This window comes from Meles meles, chromosome 9 (genome assembly GCF_922984935.1).
Source record: "Meles meles chromosome 9, mMelMel3.1 paternal haplotype, whole genome shotgun sequence".
NCBI classification, from domain to species: domain Eukaryota; kingdom Metazoa; phylum Chordata; class Mammalia; order Carnivora; family Mustelidae; genus Meles; species Meles meles.
In genome coordinates, this window is record NC_060074.1 from 104,579,045 (window position 1) to 104,598,004 (window position 18,960).

General features: G+C 45.8%; 1 pseudogene; it reads right to left on the minus strand.

Moving 5' to 3' along the window:
• The window catches only part of LOC123950450, a 61,118-nt pseudogene extending 43,575 nt beyond the window's left edge, over positions 1–17,543 (minus strand).
• Positions 17,544–18,960: the final 1,417 nt, after the last annotated feature.

Sequence of the window (18,960 nt, forward strand, 5' to 3'; positions counted from 1 at the left end):
GATTTAGATAACCCATCATTTATTGTTTTATTTTTAAAGATTTTATTTATTTATTTGACAGGCAGAGATCACAAGCAAGCAGAGAGGCAGGCAGAGAGAGGGGGAAGCAGGCACCCTGCTGAGCAGAGAGCCCAATGCGGGACTGGATCCCAGGACCCTGAGATCATGACCTGAGCTGAAGGCAGAAGCTTTAACCCACTGAGCCACCAAGGCGCCCACAGCCCATACTCCTTTCTAATAAGGTTATAGCCACACATATCAAGACTCAGTCTGGAGTCAGTGCTTATCCACTTTTCTCTGCAAAGAAAGGAGATCAGACTGCTCATGTGCAATGTTTTCCAGGTTCACTGTCCTAGATGAACAAATCATTTTGAAAGTATCTTATCCTCCTATTATGATGAAATCCGCTGGTTCCACGTGAGACTGCACAAATTACCACAGACATGGGACAAAAAAAAAAAAAAGAGGGACGCCTGGCTGGCTCAGAGGAGCACTCTAGATCTCAGGGTTGTAAGTTCAAGTCCCAGGGTATAGAGATTACTTAACAATAAAATATTTTAAAAAAGAGAGACAGAGAGGAGAAAAGTAGTCCACAGTTACCAACCCCCTATCCGTACTCACCAGTAGGTCGGTTTATACGGCTGATGGGAAATTTGATTATGCAACATGTAACTCAGTACAGCATTTCAGCAATTTCTAAGTGTATTTGAATGATTGTTCTTAAGCATGTCTTATTTGTGGCGAATTTTGTTTATTTTATTTAGAATTATAGATTATATAAAATTGGAACGTATTAAGAAAGAGGCATCTTGGTGGAAGCCTCAAACAAAAACTGACAGATAAAAGACCAGGAAAAGCTTCCAAATGTCACACACTCTCTTGATCTATCCTAAGAGCAGTCTAAAAAGTCTAACAGACCAAAGCATGAAGTTAAGAAAAAGAATTGCGTAAAAGAATCACAACCAAGAAAAAAAACAAGTAATGAAAATGATGAGAGAAGAGAGAAGGATGATGAGAATTAGAACATGCCAGCGTCCCCTGGGTGGCTCAGTCGGTTAAGACTCGGACTCTTGGTGTGGCTCAGGTCACGACCTCAGGGTCATGAGATGGAGCACCATGTCAGGCCTCCATGATCACCAGAGAGTCTGCTGAAATTCTTCCCCCCCGCCTCCCGCTCTGCTCATCCCCCACTCTTATGTGGGTGCTCTCAAATAAATAAATAAATAAAATCTTAAAAAAACAAAAAAAGAGATTAGAACATGCCAAAAGCAGTACTTCATTAAGAGCAAGAAATACATTTTGAGCATAAATTCTTTGAATTGCCCAATTTAATGAAGAAGAGTGAATCATAGGAATATATTTTTAAAATCGACATTCTCAGTGATTTGACCACAAAATACCAACTGATTTGACCACAAAATACCAACAATAAGGAGAACCTAGACTCATAATAGGTCACCACAACAAGGACACTGATCAAAAAATGTAGGGCAAATATAGCCCAAAAATGTAGAAAAGTGTATTATAACAATATGCCCAATAGTTAACATCTACAAATGTTACCCTATTTGTTTTCTGGATTTTGTGATGTTTGTGGTATTTGTCAGCTTTTTAAAATTTGCTGTGATTTCCCCTAAGTTGAATATTCACATTTATGCCTAATTTTATCTTCATAATTTGATCTTCTCTTTCTTAGAAAGGGTCCCAGGTCTCAGGTTCTCAAAAACCTAGACGTGCCCCTTCTGTGAACATAGGGCTTACACATATACTTAGAGAAGATCCCAAATCCAGTTTTGGTTACCTTCATCATCATACCTGGCATGTTTGGGGGGGTTTTGTGGTTTTTTTGTTTTTAGACTTACAAATATCTTTTTCTTTTTTAAGATTTTATTTATTTGACAGAAAGAGACACAGCAAGAGAGGGAACACAAGCAGGGGCAGTGGGAGAGGGAGAAGCAGGCTTCCTATAGTGCAGAGAGCCTGATGGGGAGCTCAGTCCCAGAATCCTGGAATCATGACCTAAGCCGAAGGCAGACACTTAAGGACTGAGCCACCCAGGGGCCTCACTTGGCTTGTTTTGTAACAAGACCTACCACAGCCAAAGTCCCTTTGGGAAGGACTGGACAATGCCGGAAACATGTCTCCAGAGCTTCTATGGATGAAAAAATAGGGTTAAGTCACTCAGCTTTTGACATTCAATGCTGAAACATTTACTGAGCCTCCACTACATACACCAGGCACTGTGTTGAATCATGATGAATAACAGGACTCCAGTGAAAGAGACGGATAGGCAAACAAGAAGTCAGTTTGTGAGCCAGTGACACTCAGCAGGGTGCAATCATTAACTGACTCTGTTTCCACCAAGCCCTTCAACCTGGCTGGGGTTCCCTCCTTCCTTCCATCCCAGCATGACGTCTTAGGCAGGCATCACGCATAGGTCCATTTAAGTCACAGAACAAGAGTTGTTCAGGAGTATGGTTCAGGTAATAGTCAAAATGCTCAATTTCACCCAAAGGTCAAGTGTCGCTCTCTCCCAGCTGGGGAGCTGGCAGCGGTGGAAAGAAAGGCGTGGGTGCCCCCAGGCACCTTCCCTTCTTCCATCTCCCACTCACTAGCCAGGGTTATTGGTGAGGGCTGGGGGAGGGAGAGAAGGGGAAAGGAGCAAGGATAAAGGAGCAGAAAAGATCTTACTTGATTGCTTACTTGATTGATCTTACTTGATTGTCAGTAGTGACCTGACATGGGGGGGGGGGGTTGACAACAGACATCTATTTATGGCAATTCTGTGGATTTCTTGGAGAAGCCACAAGAACGTCTACTCCAAAGCTTCCAGCTTAAGGTTGCCAGATAAAATACAGAATGCCCAGCTAATTAGAAGCTCAGATAAACAATACATAAGTTTTTCGTATATAGCAAATATTACATGTGATAGACTAAAAAACTCATCCTTTGTGTATTCAAAATTCTAGTTTAAATGGTCATCTTGTATTTTTTCCTTTGTTAAATCTGGCAACCCTATCCCAGCTACAGCTTTTATTATGAGGTTGGGGTGTGTGTATGTTCGGGACAGAGATTGCAGTAACTCTTCAGCCTCTGGTTTTTCCAGTAGTCTCTCTCTCTGCTGGGTCCCTTTGTCCCCACCCCAGGCAGCTCTCTTGGGTGAGGTTCCTTTCTGCTTTATTTTATTTTATTTTTTTCTTTATTTAAAAAAAAAATTTTTTTTTAAGTAATCTCTACACCCAACATGGGGATCAAACTCAGGATGCTGAGATCAGGAGTCACATGCTCTGCTGACCGAGCCAGCCAGGCGCCCTGGGTAGGGTTCCTTTTAAGGAGGTTCCAGGCAGTCTTCCCACTACTTGAGCCGTATCTAGTCCACGGCAACTGGGCACCTTTGTCTCATTGCCCTGCAGAGCAGGGAAACACTGTCCAGGGCCATCTCGCCTGCTGGGACCAGTCCTCCCCTTTCCCCAAACCCTTAGAGGTGTAAGGAAATTCCCCCGGATGTCCTTCTCACTTACCCGGAAGTAGAAGGAAGCGCCTGTCTCCCCTGCCCCACGGAAGGGCACAGGGTTGGGGTGGGGTGGGAACACACAGCCCTCAGTCAGCCTTCTCCACAGAAACCCTCCTGCCTGTCATTTACAGCGGGAAATGGGGAAGTGTTAATAAGGCTGACAGAGAGAAGTTTCACATTCTCTGAGCTTGTCCCGTGTGGGGACTCTCAGCAGTTTGTGTGGTTGGGGAGTTCCTTGGCACTGACTATTCTGTTCCCTGCCTTTGAGGCCTTTACTGAAATTTCTGGATAACAGGAAAAGTCCCTTTTAACATCCAGTTACACCCCCTCCTTATGAAAGGAGTCCCAGTGGGGCACATGGGAGCTGTGGGAAGAGCCTTCCTGGCTGGGCCTGGGGCGGTCAGGAATGGCCTCACAGAAGAGGAGTCACCTAGCAGGCCCTCACCCAGGGCTGCTCTCGCTTTTAGGTGCCCGTGATCCCCTGGGATGGCAGTAAACAGCAGAAGTGGCTTTAGTGGGTCTGGGGTGGGGCCCGAGAGTCTGCATTTCCCACAGCTCTCAGATGATGTCCTCACATACACTCTGAACAGCGAGGGGCTAGAAAGACACGCATAGGAGGAATTGCTAAGGCCTTGGGGGAGAAGGGAAGGGTTGGGTGTTGCAAACAAGGGACCAGCAAGTGTGAAAGCAGAGGAGTTCAGGTCATGTCAACATTGCCTTTGTGGCTTCACCCTGTAGGCTAGAGGCTAAAAGGGACCGAGCTGCACTGGTGGGAGGGGGAAGGGACGTTGGCAGTAGAAGTTCCAGAAGGGTCCTGACTATGACGGCAAAGCAAGAACAGGAAAAGCAGGCTGAGTGGGCTACATTTGTGTCAGATCTTGTGAAAAACACTTTATGAGCTAGCCTATATAATTGTATCTCACAAAGCCCTGTGAACGTTAATTACTGAGTGAATCTCATGGCTTGACCACAAAGTGCCTGGGACGGATACGTTCAAGTCTTACTTTGCAACAATGCCCAGCCGGCACTGCCTTGCAGCAGGTGCCACAACTCTGTGTCTCTCAACACGCTGAAAAGGTGTGAGTCACACGATAAAGGTCTATTACTCTGGTGTGACACCGAGAAGCCGGTCAGCAACTCACATAGCCTAACTTAAATGTGGGATGCAGAATGACGACCCCTAAAGAAGTCAATACACGAATCCCCAGAGCCTATGAATATGACCTCACATGGCCAAAGGGACTTTGCAGATGGGATTAAGTCAAGGCTTTGGGGACGAGGAGATCATCCTGGGTCATCTGGGCAATCACCTGAGCACAGACCCAGGCTCCCAGCCGCGGTCAGACGGAGCGACGCGATAGCAGAAGAACGGTCAGAGAAAAGGCAGCGTGAGAAGTGCTGTTGCTGGCTCAGAGGTGCAGGGGGCTATGTCCACGGGCCAGAGAGAGCCCCTAGTGAAAGGCCAGCAAGGAAATGGAGACTTGGGCCCCAGAGTGCATGGAACGAAGTTCTGACAACCGTGTGAACGAGAAAACAGTTCCTCCCCCAAAGTCTCTGGAGAGGTATATGGCCCTGCAGCAGTGCGGGGGACCCATGTCGGGCTTTTGACCTACAGAACCATGTAATAATAAATTGCGTTGTTTCAAGCTGCTCTATCTGTAGTGATTTGTTACAGCAGCAACAGAAAACAAATACCCTTCCAAGAAGGACCTCCCCCTTCCTGATGCAGAAAGCTAGCCTCCCTAGGTTGTCACACCCAGATGCTGGAAACTCCCCAGAAGCAGCTGCTGTTTGCTGAGAACAATGAGCTGCTTGTCAGCCGGGGAGAATGGGATGACAAATCCGCTTTGCAAACAGCCCTGAGTCGGATGGGCAGGCTCTCTGAGATGGCAAGTTGGTCCTTGAATACTTGCCTTTTGTCCTGCCTTCATTTTCCATGGCTCGCTGGCTGGCTCATTTGGTGTTCGGACTGCATCCTGAAAGCCATCTCAACTCTTTTCGTAGAGAAAAGCCATTTTCATAGGACATAGAAGGGGAACTTATGCCCATCTCAGTGGCTTCCAGAAGGGGCCCTGCCCAGATATCCCAGTGGCCCCTTCCTGGCCCCGTGGGGTGGTTAGAGCAGGAAGGGGTTTGAAAGAGATTTGGACATGGAAGGAGGTCAACTTCTTCCAGGAGGGCTGGCCAACAGGATTCCAAAGGTTGGCATTTCAGTGGAATTAAGAGGCAGCAAGAGCTGAGAGCTAAAGGACACTGAACCCAGTTAGCCAAGAGGGCTTCCCCGAGAGCTAATAAAGCCATCAGCACCCAGTATCCATCAGGGTTCCGAGATGGCTGCCCAAGGGCGGAGAGGGGAGTGCAAGAGCTGGTGGGTCTGCTTCTGTCACTCCCCGCCCCCTGCCCTCTCCTGCAAAGGGACCAAATGATTAAGATCACACAGCAGATAAACAGAGCCGCCTGGACCTCAAACTGAGCACAGGTCATTCTGCCAAAACAGCCATCAACTTCCATGATCATAAACATGAGTTCAGTGTTACTAAATGTACACACAGTTTCTGCAGGTACGGATTGTTCTCTAAAGGTTAACATCTAAACACATCAATTAAGGTCAACCTGCTAATTTCCCGAGCGACTGAGGGAATTCAACTCTCTTTCTCCTCTCTCCATCTAAAACGTGCTTTCTAGACTGTGAGTTAAAATTTCACAGCATTAGATGAAGGCCCATTTTCCCTTTTTGGCTGACAGATGAAGGCTTGCTCAGGTCGCCTCATTCATGGGGCTATGCACTTTGTGGAAGGCCTGATTTCCCCAATGGCAGGCTGAAAAACAGTGAACAGGGAAGTCACGGGGGCTCTGAGGTGAAGAGGCCTCCACACTGGAGTTGGAAGGTCCCAAAGCCATGTAGACACACCTGCCCCACTCTGTCTTCTGAAGCCCTTTGAGGGACTGCCTTCACCCCCAAAGACACTGGCTGCTGAACAATTAAAGTCATTACTTCAACAAACAGTCATTGGTTACCATCTGCTAGACACAAGAGTCCTAGGACAGAGGGGCTCCTCACTTTCATCTGCATCCTTATTGGCTCTTGACACCACCCCTCTGTACCCCAATTCTACTACAACCTTCCAGCCCAACACAGAAAGTGGCCTCTCTCAGCTCTGATCATTGCTTTCTTCCAGCGTCTTATTTTCCATCCTCCTCCTTGGCTCAGTAAATGCATAGAGAATTCCAGGCACTCTCCCCCCTCTCTGCCCCACCCCTCCCACCCTGGGGTCTCGGCCTCAGAGCCAGGGCAGGATCTGGATCTACTGATAAAGCACTCAGAGCTTCAGTCCAGTTTCTGCAGGGGACAGCAGCAGACAGCACTCTCCCGGGGGGGCTGGGTGCAAACTCCTGTTCTCAGGTCTAGCAGAAGTCCTCTACCCAGGCCCTGCAATGGCAGCCCAGACTTGTCATCACTAGGGGTCCCCTGACAACAAGCCCGGGATGCCCATCTTTCCTGTTGTCCGTTCCATCCCCCGAAAGGCCAGTTTCCGCAGTTCCAAGATGATTAATGCGGTAACTCAACTCTGTGAAATGCCTTTTCATGCAGTGCATTCATTGAAAGGACTGTGCCATCTGTATGGGATCTGTGCGGAAATGTGGGGAAATGGCCACACGTTTATTTATGTCACCCATTGTTAGCTAAGAATATCCAGGTGTTCTAATAATGGAGGTACCAACCCAGGAAAAAGTTTCAAATGGTAGAAAGGATGCTGAGCTCAGGATCAGGAAAACAAGCCCCATGGCCCGAGCTGAGTGGCCTCGACAAGTGTCTTTTACTTTGTGAGCCTCAGCTTCTTCCAGAGGGGGAAACTGAGCCTATTAGTACTTGTTCTGTTGACCTCAAAGGGTTGCAATGAGAATCCAATGAGAGTGTGTCTGTGTAGCCCACATTCATTCCCTCAGGGGCTAGCAGCCAGAGGACAGATGAATCCCCCATTAACAGATGCTCATGCCTCCCAGCGGCCGATGTATGGCACACAGCACGCTCCGCATACGTTTCACCAGAGAAATTTCTGGGACCCGCTGGATGTGTCTCAGGAGAACCCCCACATAAGCTTTTCAAGGGCCCAGGATGCCCTCCGTACAATGACCCATACCCCCAGAGAAGGTGAATTTCAGGGCTCTAGACCCTTTGTGTCGGAATGATACCTAGAGGCTGGGAGTGTGGCTAACACACCAGACCTGCTCAGGAATCCAGGAATGCCTGGGCTTCAGCACACACTGAGAGAACACAGCTACACAGAAGGGCAGGGCGCAGCATCGGGCCCTGGGCTGAGGTCTGACAGAATTTCCCATTGACTCCACACGGCTGCCCCAGAGGTGGGCATTGTCCCCTTGCTCATTTTACCCAGGTCACTCTATGGGTAGCCATAGTTGGTAGAGCCCTATGGTGAGCCTTTGTCATTCTGGCTGCTTAGCATCAGGATATTCTTATTCTATGCTTTCTTCTGGAACTTTCATCATTTTGAAACTTATATTTAGGTCGATGGTCCAACTCGACTTAATTTTGTATATAATCCACCTGTATATAATACAAGGTGAGAATTAAGGTTCTTTTCTTCTGCGTATGGATGTCCAACTGAGGATAGATTTTGCGGGGGCGGGGGTGGTGTGTGGAGAAACGTCAAGGTAAGTGGGAGGAAATATTCTACTGGCCACTAGGGAAACCAAGCTGAAGGGGAAGATGTTCCCTTTTTCCATTATCCGGTTGTTCAGAACTTTAACTCTTGAGGAAGACAAGCCAAGGCATAGGTAAGTTCAAGATTATTTGATGTGGCCCTGAAATGCAGAGACAAAAGCACCCCCCCCCCACCATCAGACTGGGGTGTCTCCCCAGGCAGCCTCTCCACTGTGCCTCATTTCTTTCTTTGGGTCCTGCCCCAGCTGGGGCCTCCCACCACCCAGTAATTCTGTGAATTACCCACTGTTCCTCATATAAATTTCTGCTTAAGTTAAGCAGAAACAGTTTCTATTTGCAAACCAATCCCTGGCTGCTACAAGTGGAATTCAAACCCAGGTATCTCTTTCCAGAAACGCCCATGTGCTTTCCAACATTACCATTCACAGTGCACAGTGAAAGCTTATATACACAGAAGACATAATTAGTGCTACAAGGCATCAGAGTGGACAAAATCCTCAGCCAATAAGTGACAGGGTGGGGGAAATTCTGGAAGAAAGCAAGCTGGCCCCATCAAGGTCAAATGCTCTAAGTCTCCACACTTACAGAAAGGTTTTGAAAGTAGAAGTGCAAATCAGGAAAACAACAGTGTAACTAGGGAGCACCATCTGGGTAATGTGATTCCACCACCTGTTTCTCAAATAATTGCATTCAGTTGCAATTTTTAAAAAATTCCTATATGGTCTGGGTATGGCCATAATCTCGGAACCCAGAATTCTAAAGCCAGAAAGGAGTTTAAAATCACCTAACTTTGGGGGGCACCCAGGTGACTCAGTTGGTCAAGCTTCTGTCTCTTGATCTCAGCTAAGGTCTTGATCTCAGGGTCGTGAGTTCAAGCCCTGTGGTGGGCTCCACGCTGGGTGTGGAGCTTACTTAAAAAACAATAATAATATGGGGCGCCTGGGTGGCTCAGTGGGTTAGAGCCTCTGCCTTCGGCTCAGGTCATGATCCCAGGGTCCTGGGATCGAGCCCCGCATCGGGCTCTATGCTCAGCAGGGAGACTGCTTCCCTCTCTCTCTCTCTCTGCCTGCCTCTCTGCCTGGTTATGATCTCTGTCTGTCAAATAAATAAATAAAATCTTAAAAAAAACCAATAATAATAAATCATCTAACTTTCTCACCTCATTTCATAGACAAGGAAACCAGAACCCAGGTAGGTTAAAATACTTCTTTATTATCACATACACAGATAGTCACAGAACCAGAGCTAGAGGGATCTTTTCTCTTCCAAGTGAAAGAAGGATGGAAGAGTCCAAAAATCCGGAGGGTGATCCTCCTTATCCACTGGGGAACTACAGTATTAGTTTAATTGTCTAAGAAATGAAATCACACACTTCCTCTAGTCTTTTTGTCTCTGTGAAGTCACAGGTTCATTCTCAAGATGCTCCCCCTGAGATGCACCCACTCTTTCCTCTGTTTCTACAGAGGAATCATCCAGGTAAACCTCCCCTCCCAGAGTCTGCTACTCTGTCCTGAGGCCCATACTCAAGTGAACAAAGCATTGCAGAGAGCCATGGAGTAGCCGAAGTTTTCTGAAGTATAGCTGACCTTTGAACAACGTGGGGGTTAGGGGTGCCAACCCCCCAAATCCCTGTATAACTTTTAACTCCCTCCAAACTTAACTATGAATAGCCTACTATTGGAAAGCAAGCTGAAGGGGAAGATGTTTATGTTACCGGAAGCCGTACCGGTAACATAAATAGGCAATTAACACATATTTCATGTGTTCTACGTACTCTACACTGCATTCTTACAATACAGTAAGCCAGCAAAAAGAAAATGTTGTTAAGAAAATCCTAAGGAGCAGGGCACCTGGGTGGCTCAGTGGGTTAAGCCTCTGCCTTCGGCTCAGGTCATGATCTCAGGGTCCTGGGATGGAGTCCCGCATTGGGCTCTCTGCTCAGCAGGGAGCCTGCTTTCCCTCTCTCTCTGCCTGCCTCTCTGTCCACTTGTGATCTCTCTCTGTCAAATAAATAAATAAATAAAATCTTAAAAAAAAAAAAGAAAAGAAAAGAAAAAGAAAATCCTAAGGAGCAGAAAGTGCATTTACAGTAGTCTTACCATATCCCCCCCCCCCCAAAAAAAATCACACAGAATTGGACCCACGTAGGGTCACCTGGGTAGCTCAGTTGGTTAAGCGTCCAACTGATGATTTCAGCTCAGGTTATGATCCCAGAGTTCTAGGATCGAGCCCCACATCAGGCTCTGCGCTCAGTGTGGAGTTGGCTTGGGATTCTCTCTCTCTCTCCATCTCTCCCACTGCCCCTCCCCCTGCTTGCATGCTCTGTAAATAAACAGAGTCCTTATTTTTTAAAAAAAGAAGTGGACCCACACTGTTACAACCTGTGTTGTTCAGGTTCAACCATACATCTTTTCCTCCAATTTACACAGGCTTTCTTGAATATATTACCTGGGAGAAGTACTATGCCCTGGTGCTGTCTTGGTGCTATAGTGTTACCTTTTAGACAATCATTTAGACTGTCTAAATATTCCTTAGTTTCTAAGGAAGAAAGGTGCTTAAGAAATGTAACAGAAAACCCAAGGTCTTTGGGAGCCTGCCTGGCTCAGTCAGTAGAGCGCGCTACTCTTGATCTTGGGGTCATGAGTTCAAGACCCACGTTCGGTGTAGAGAGTAATTTTTAAAAATTAAAACATTTTAAAAAACCTAAGATCTCTACAGAGGCATTCTCACACAAGCAGGCAGCCATTCACAGTACGATTTGAGGAAAAGCTTCCCTTCCAAATGATATATTTCTTTAAGAGGATCTTGAAGTTAGAGAATGTCCCTGGCAGCACTGACCCAGCTCGCCCACTGACCCAGGCCCTCCGCAACCACCTGAGACCCTCCACTGAGGGGTGAGCCTGTCCACATGGACAATGTGATGAAAATCTGGGACACCTGGGTGGCTCGGTCAGTTAGGCATCTGCTTTTGGCTCAGGTCATGATCCCAGGGTCCTGGAAAGAGCCTGCTTCTCCAGCTCCCTCTACCCCTTTCACTCCGCCTCCCCCCCCCCCGCCACCATCCCCATTCCCGGCTCATGCTCTTTCGTTCTCTCTCTCTCTCTCACATAAATAAATAAGATCTTGTAAAAAAATGTGGTGAAAATCTTAGGAAGAATGAAGTTATTTCTTTTGTAGTGATGTGAAAGTTCTCCAAGATCGATTGGAAATGAAATTAGCAAGTGTGACAATTTGATCACATTTTTGTAAAAAGTGTGAAAATCTTGTAAAAAATTTTTGTAAAAAATAAATGTGTATGATTTAGCAAAGCACACAGAGATAACTTGCAAAAAGAGATATGGAAAACAGTTAATTGTGTTTGCTTCCCGAGGAATGGGACTGGTATGACGAGGGAAATTTTTTACTTTTTCCTTAAAACATGTCTGTGATATTGACAAAATTATAACAAAAATTATGAGCATGTGATACCTTTATAATAAAAAATGAAATTAAAAAAAATCCAGGGGCGCCTGGGTGGCTCAGTGGTTTAAGCCGCTGCCTTCGGCTTAGGTCATGATCTCAGGGTCCTGGGATCGAGTCCCGCATCGGGCTCTCTGCTCAGCAAGGAGCCTGCTTCCCTCTCACTCTCTCTGCCTGCCTATGTGCCTACTTGTGATCTCTGTCTGTCAAATAAATAAAAAAAAAAAAATCTTTAAAAAAAAATCCAGTTTCCTAGCTATTACCCACAGATCTGGAGTGAGTGGGGCTTACAAATTGGTATTTAATAAGTTGTTCGTACAATTCCAAGTGCAGCTGGAGTTGAGAACCATTGGGTTGAGGCATTAAGGGTCCCAGATAATGTATTACCTGGGAAAGGTGGTGATTTGGTGTTATCTTAATATGAATCACTCTCTAAGATTAGCTCCTGGGGACAAGGGTTACAGATGAAATTCAGCAGAAGACTATGTGGTGTATTTCATGGAACAGAAGTGAGTAACTCCGTGAAGGTCCATGGGGGCCAGCCGGAGAGCACTGACCTGTCTCAGTCAGCTCAGGCTGCCATAACAAAATACCACAGATTGTGTGGCTGATCAAATTTATTTTCTCCCAGTTCTGGAGGCTGGAAGTCCCAGATCAAGGTCTAGCTGGGTTCCATTCCTGAGAAAGCTCCCTTTCTGACTTGTGATGACCACTCTGCCCCCACCTGGCCTTTCCTCTGAGTGTGTATGGAGAAAGAGAGGGTGAGCTCTCTGGTGTCTCTCCTTATCCATATCTCTCTAATCCTATGGGATCAGGGCTCCATTCTTTTTTTTTTTTTAAGATTTTTATTTATTTGACAGAGAGAGATCACATGTAGGCAGAGAGGCAGGCAGAGAGAGGAGGAGGAAGCAGGCTCCCTGCTGAGCAAAGAGCCAGATGCGGGGCTTGATCCCAGGACCCTGGGATCATGACCTGAGCCGAAGGCAGAGGCTTTAACCCACTGAGCCACCCAGGCACCCCAGGGCTCCATTCTTATAACCTAATTTTGCCTTTATTACCTCCATAGAGGCTCTATCTCCAACAAAGTCACAGGGGTACTTAGTAGGTCTTCAACAAATGAAATGGGGAAGGGGCACAAACATTCAGTCCATGACAGAGCCCAAGAAGTGGAAAAGAGAGAAGGCAAAGATATAGGCCAGCCCACAGGGTGAGCATCAGAGGCCCCATTTTTGTCCTGTTGGCCCCCATGTTCTGTTCTCCCCATCTCCAGGCACAGACTTGTAACTCAGGAACCCACAGGCAATTAGGATATTTGTTTTATTTGGCAGCCCCAAAATTACATTTAAAAATAATTCTGGGTTTTTTATGAAAGGCAGGTTGGGGGAAAACATCTGGAATGAAATACGTCCACAGACAATTTACACAGACGAAAAGAGAAAGGGGAAAAAAAATCCAACTCCAAATTATACTATTCTTTTTTTTTTATTCATTTATTTGTTTATTTACAGCGTAACAGTATTCATTGTTTTGGCATCACACCCAGTGCTCCATGCAGTACGTGCCCTCCCTATTACCCACCACCTGGTTCCTCCACCTCCCACCCCCCCAAATTATACTATTCTTAACGGTGCCGGGAAAGACATGAATGAGCAGGGAGGGGAACAAACTCCTGAGTGACTGTAAGAGAAAGTAAAGGAAAACGGAGTGTGGGCGGGTCTGTGAGTACTTTGCTCTCATACTATGGAAAGAAAGAAATTTCACTGAAGTAATTTTGAGGCTTTTTCAAAAAAGTAATTTTTATATGTGGTTCTAAATTATAGACTCGAGTCAACTCTGAGGAACTTCCCACAAGATTTGTATCTAAATTCCCCTCCTTTCCACAGCCCTGTGTCCTGTTCCCGCTAATACGGGTAGGCCTCTAAGAGTAAGTGTGTTTCTGGCAGACATCAGGTTCAACAGCAGTGTTTCTGTGTGATGTTGTGATAGAATAAGGAATATATATTTGGTCTTTGTCCCTGGTTCCTGTCGCAAAGAGCTTCTGAAACCCCTGGAATCTCCAGAGTGTGAAGAGTGTCTTTGGTATACTGATGAGATGACTGTTGGCTGAGGGACTCCTACTGGAGTCTTGGACTGGAGAGCTTGGAACTTTTGTCAGCTGAACCTCCAGGGTGGGGAGAGAGCTGGAGATTAAGTTGATCATCTCTGGCCAAAGATTTAATCACCCATGTCTACATAATGAAACTTTCATAAAAGCCCGTGAACTACAAGGCTCAGAGAGTTTCTTGGTTGGTGAAAACACTGAGGTGCTGGGAAGATGGCCCATCCAGAGAAGGCGTGGAAGCCCCAAGCCCCTCTTATAAAATGCATCTCTTCCATTTGGCTGTCCCTGAGTTGTAGCTGTCTTGTAAGTCATTCCTAGTAAGTGAACTGTTTTTCCTATGTTCTGTGAGCTCTTCTAGCGGATGATGAAACCCACAAATGGAGGCATGGGAGCCTCTACTTGTGGCCAGTCAGTCAGAACTACAGGAGGCTGGTGACTTGTAATTGGCCTCTGAAGCCAGGGTGGTCTTGTGGGACTGAGCCTTTAACCTGTGGGGTCTGACACTCACTCTAGGTTGTCAGGCTCAGAACTGATTTAACCTGTGAGGTACCCACTTGGTATCCGGAGAGGTGGATAATAGGGAGCTGTTGGGAGGGGAAACCCACACATTTGCTGTCAGAAGTGTTGGAATGTAAAAACAGCCTATGCTTCTGTGTGTCCCATGTACTGAGTTGAAAAGGGATTGACATCTGCCAGAACTTTTTCAAAAGGGCTGATGAAGAGCTCCCCCAAAGGACAATAGTGATTCCTCATCACCAGTCAGATCCTCTCTGAGAATATCTGCCTTGGGGACAAATCTTTGCTGAAAGTCCACTGTCCTGATGGTCTCTGTTGACTCCTTTAGAAGGGACGATGGTAGAAGGGAAGTAGCATGGTTGGGTGTCTATTAAGTGCCTTCTAGAAGTTATGTCACTGTCACTTATTCTTTTTTTTTTTTAATATTTTTATTTATTTATTTATTTGACAGACAGAGATTACAAGCAGGCAGAGAGAGAAGAGAAAGCAGGCTCCCCGTGGAGCAGAGAGCCTGATGTGGGGCTCGATCCCAGGACCCTGGGATCATGACCTGAGCCGAAGGCAGAGGCTTTAACCCTCTGAGCCACCCAGGCGCCCCTATTCTTGATCAGCTCTTTGGGGTTGTTATAGTGCTCATTTCCCAGATAAGGGAGCTGTGTCCTAGAGTCTAGACTCCAAATCAAGAAGATCTAGCTTCTCCACCTACCAGCTGTAACTTTTGGCGTTACTTAACTCTTTGTTACTTTGTTACTAAGTTACTTTGGAGTTACTTAACTCTCTATGTTCTGAGCTCCTCAGCTGTAAAATGGGAAGAATAAGAAAATCCCCCTGAGAGGATGGAGAGAATACATTGCAAATCATCTCTGGCCAAAGAGAAATAAGTAACCAATAAATATCAAGTACTGCTATTATTGTTATAGTTACAGAAGTTAAGTAGCTTGCTCAAATTAAAATTGTTTTTAAGTGGCGTCTGGGTGGCTCAGTTGGTTAAGCATCTGTGTTCAGCTCAGGTCATGATCTCAGGATTCTGGGATTGAGCCCCACATTTAGCTCCCTGCTCAGCAAGGGGTATGCTTCTCCTTCTGCCTCTGCCTCTCCACTCCCCCCAACTCATGCTCTCTCTCTCAAATACATAAATAAAATCTTCTACAAGAATAAAAAAATACAATTGCTATCAAGTGCTAATGCTGATTTACATCCCTGTCTTAGTCCAAAGTACATTCTCCTCATTACTCAGCACTCTTTCTAAGCTGAGGATGAAAGACAGAAAGCAGAGACACCCATCCTCGCCCCTCAAGGGGAATCTAGGTATCTAAAGGTATGGATTTGGTCCATGTTACCTCCTGGCCACAGAATTGATTGATTGACTGGTTGATTGGTTTTGTGGTTTATTGGTCAGAAAGTGTGACTGGGTCTTTGGAACCCGCTGTGATGTTCAGAAAATTTGGCTGACTTGGCAGTGGGCAGGGCCAGAAGCTGTGACTAGACCGGCAAGGGTTGGGGCAACTCGGTTACCACAGGCCTGGTGCAGGAGTGAGTGCAAAGCCTAGGCAATATGTCTGTGGGCTCAACAGGCTAGCAGTCCAGGAAGGTCTGAACTACGGGGTCAGGCAGGCAGGCTGCAGGGGGATATGCCCAAGTCAGCAGGCTATGGTTGAGCTGGAAGAAAACCATAGAGCTGACAGCCAATGAGTTGACCTGGAGCCATGAAGATGAATCTGCTTCTCTTAGGGAATCACGGGGAGGGGGCTGACTCTCAGTAATGGCTCTGGCCATTCCTTGTCTCTTCCAGTGAGGGTGTAGGAGTGGGAGGTAAGGGTGTGTGTAAAGAACCCACATGAAAATAAGAGCTGGACACTATCTCTTTCACCCTATGCATTTTACACATGGTGTTTTTGCTCTTACCACACGCTCATCTAGTGGCTAGTCCCACCTCTAGGATACCAGTGAGGAAACTGAGGCTCATATAAGTCAAATAATAATGCTCAAGGTCAGTGTTAGATTGTCAAATAAGTCAACTGAAAGTCTACTTAGGAGATTTGCAAAGCATGAATATTTAAGCACCACTTTTTAAACTAATTGTCAGTTTGAATTTTCTAAGGATGCATCAAAGCAATCCTTGTTGGAAACATCAGAACTTTGTTAGACTTCCTTACAATTGTTTTGATGTCTTAAATGGAATGGAAGGGGGAGGGTGGAAAAATGGCTTTCTTCCCATTTTCCTCTCTGCTTTAGTGGGGTTAGGGGAGAGAAGGAACCATTTTCTAGACGCCTTCAGCAAATTTCCTCCATCATCTTTTGGCTAGGACAGGGTCACACAAACTCCCCCCCCCCCACCCCCCCCAGATCAGTTACTGGCAAGGGAAGCAGCATTGCATTAATTGTCTTAGAATAATCACAACTTATACTATGAGGCTGGGAAAATTGCCACACCATAAAACTGGGTTCTGTCAGCAAGAAGAAGGGGAAAATGGCTGTTGAGTATGCAATCAGGGGAGCTATCACAACATTTCTGGATGCTCCAGCATCACTGGGGAGCTAGTGAAGCAAGGACCACTCATGTACCAAATGGCAGCCTTGGGTTAGCGTTATGAGAGTATTAAGGGACTCTTACGGAGACTTGAATCTCACGACATAGTATTGTTAGTACCGTGTTCTAACGAAAGCTTCCGTGCACCACGGCCCCTATTTCTTTCACTTTCCGTAATCAGCTAAACTCCTTGTGACCTATCTTCACTCTGTCTCTACTTCCCACTCCCTCTTCAACTCATTGTTGTCTGCCTTCCACTCCTACCTCTTCCTTACAACTATCTAGCAAAGGTCATGAATGAATATTCAACCCCCAGTTCCCAGCACACTTTCCCACCCATGGTTTACCCAGCTCCATGACACACAGCACGGTGAAACCTTCTGACAGTCTTGATAAGCTCTCCTCCCGTGAGGCCCGAGACCCTACTCTGTCCCCACCCTGACTGTCTACTATGGGATCTATTTCCAAATATTGGGGCTCGCTCCCCAGAATTCTTTCTTTTCCTTCTCTTCTTTCGTCAGATACTGTCCTGAGGACATGCACTACTATCTCCAATATCTAGCTTCCATGACGGCTGAAGTCATGAGGTGCAGACTTAGAAGTTTGACTGACTTTTGGACAGTTTTACCTAGAATCACACAAGCACCTCGAATTCAGTTTCTTCTAAGTTGGCCTCATCATTATGTCTTTTAATCCTACTCTCTTTTATCTTGTGCTCCAGATCCTGGCGATTGGCCATCCAGCCGCTTGGCCAAGCCAGAAAACTAGATCCCACCTGGATCGTATAAGAAACAATCAGGTCATCTTGTTTCTATTTATTTAATATCTCTAAATATCTCTGTTCTCTTTTATAGCCACAATTTCCACCCTGGTTGAACACTTATCAGAACCTGTTGGGTTATTATGAGGGTCTAAAGCACTTTCTGGTTTTACAGCTTCATTGTGGGAGGTAAAATTAAATATGATTAGGCTTCCTGAAATCTCCACATTGGAGTTTCCTTATCTGTAAAATGGGGACCCTAATACTTGCCAAGAGAAGAGCTGGAAGCATAAATTCAGTAGTGTGTAGAGTAGACATGGTGCTTAGTCAGGGCCCCATCTGTCGTAACAGCGGCTACTCATGGAGCAGTCCTGCTCTGTGCGAGGGCAGCTTCGGGTGCTTTATGTTTGTTGGTTCCCTTGATCTTCATAACAACCCTTTCAGGTAAGTGGGAGTATTCCCATTTTATGGATGGAGAAACAAACACAGAGAATTTGAGTAATGAATTCATTTGCTAGGGCTGCCATAACAAAGTACAGCAGACTGGGGGCTTAAACCACAGAAATGTATTTCCTCATGGTTCTGGAGGCTAGAAGTCCACAGTCAAGGCATTGGCAGTTTGTTTTCTCCTGAGGTCTCTCTCCTTGGCTCACAGATGGCTGCCTTCTTGTTGTGTGTTCACATGGTCCTCTGTGAGTGTGTGTGTCTGTGTCTAAATTTATCAGTCATACTAGTTTAGGTCCCTAATGATCTCATTTGAACTTAATTACTTCTTTAAAGGTGCCATGTCCAAATACAGTCACAGTCCGAGATACTGTGGATTAGGACTTCGACATATGAAAGGGAGGGGACAGAATTCTGCCCATAACAAGAAGCTTGTTCAATATCACACAATAGTGAATTTCAGAGATCGGATATGAATCTGGCAGAACAGCACAAGGTACTGTGCCCTTCAACACAAAGCAACTCTACCTCTTCATGACTGGAGATGACTTAAATTAATCCATTGGCTTTAACTATAGGCACTCAAGTTCCTATCGAATGTGTTATAAATTATCTGGGGAGAGACATGCAAATCTAAGGACTCATTTCTGGAATGTTAGCCAATAGGATGTCCTCAGCCACAAAACAAAAACAAAAAAACCCACCTTCTCAATAATTTGAAAGCTCTTCTTGTCCACTGAACTGATCCAGCAACTAATGGGTTTGATGTCATTGATACCAAAATAATTCACATCAAAGTTAAATCGATTATTCTGTAAATAAAGTCCTTTGGAAATCGCTTCAAAGAGACTTTGACATTTTAGCTCTATTCTGAATTACCATTTCACATTCTTCACTTCACAGCTCTAAAACAAAGGCACTTGTGCCTTCCCATTTGGGTTAACTTGACTTT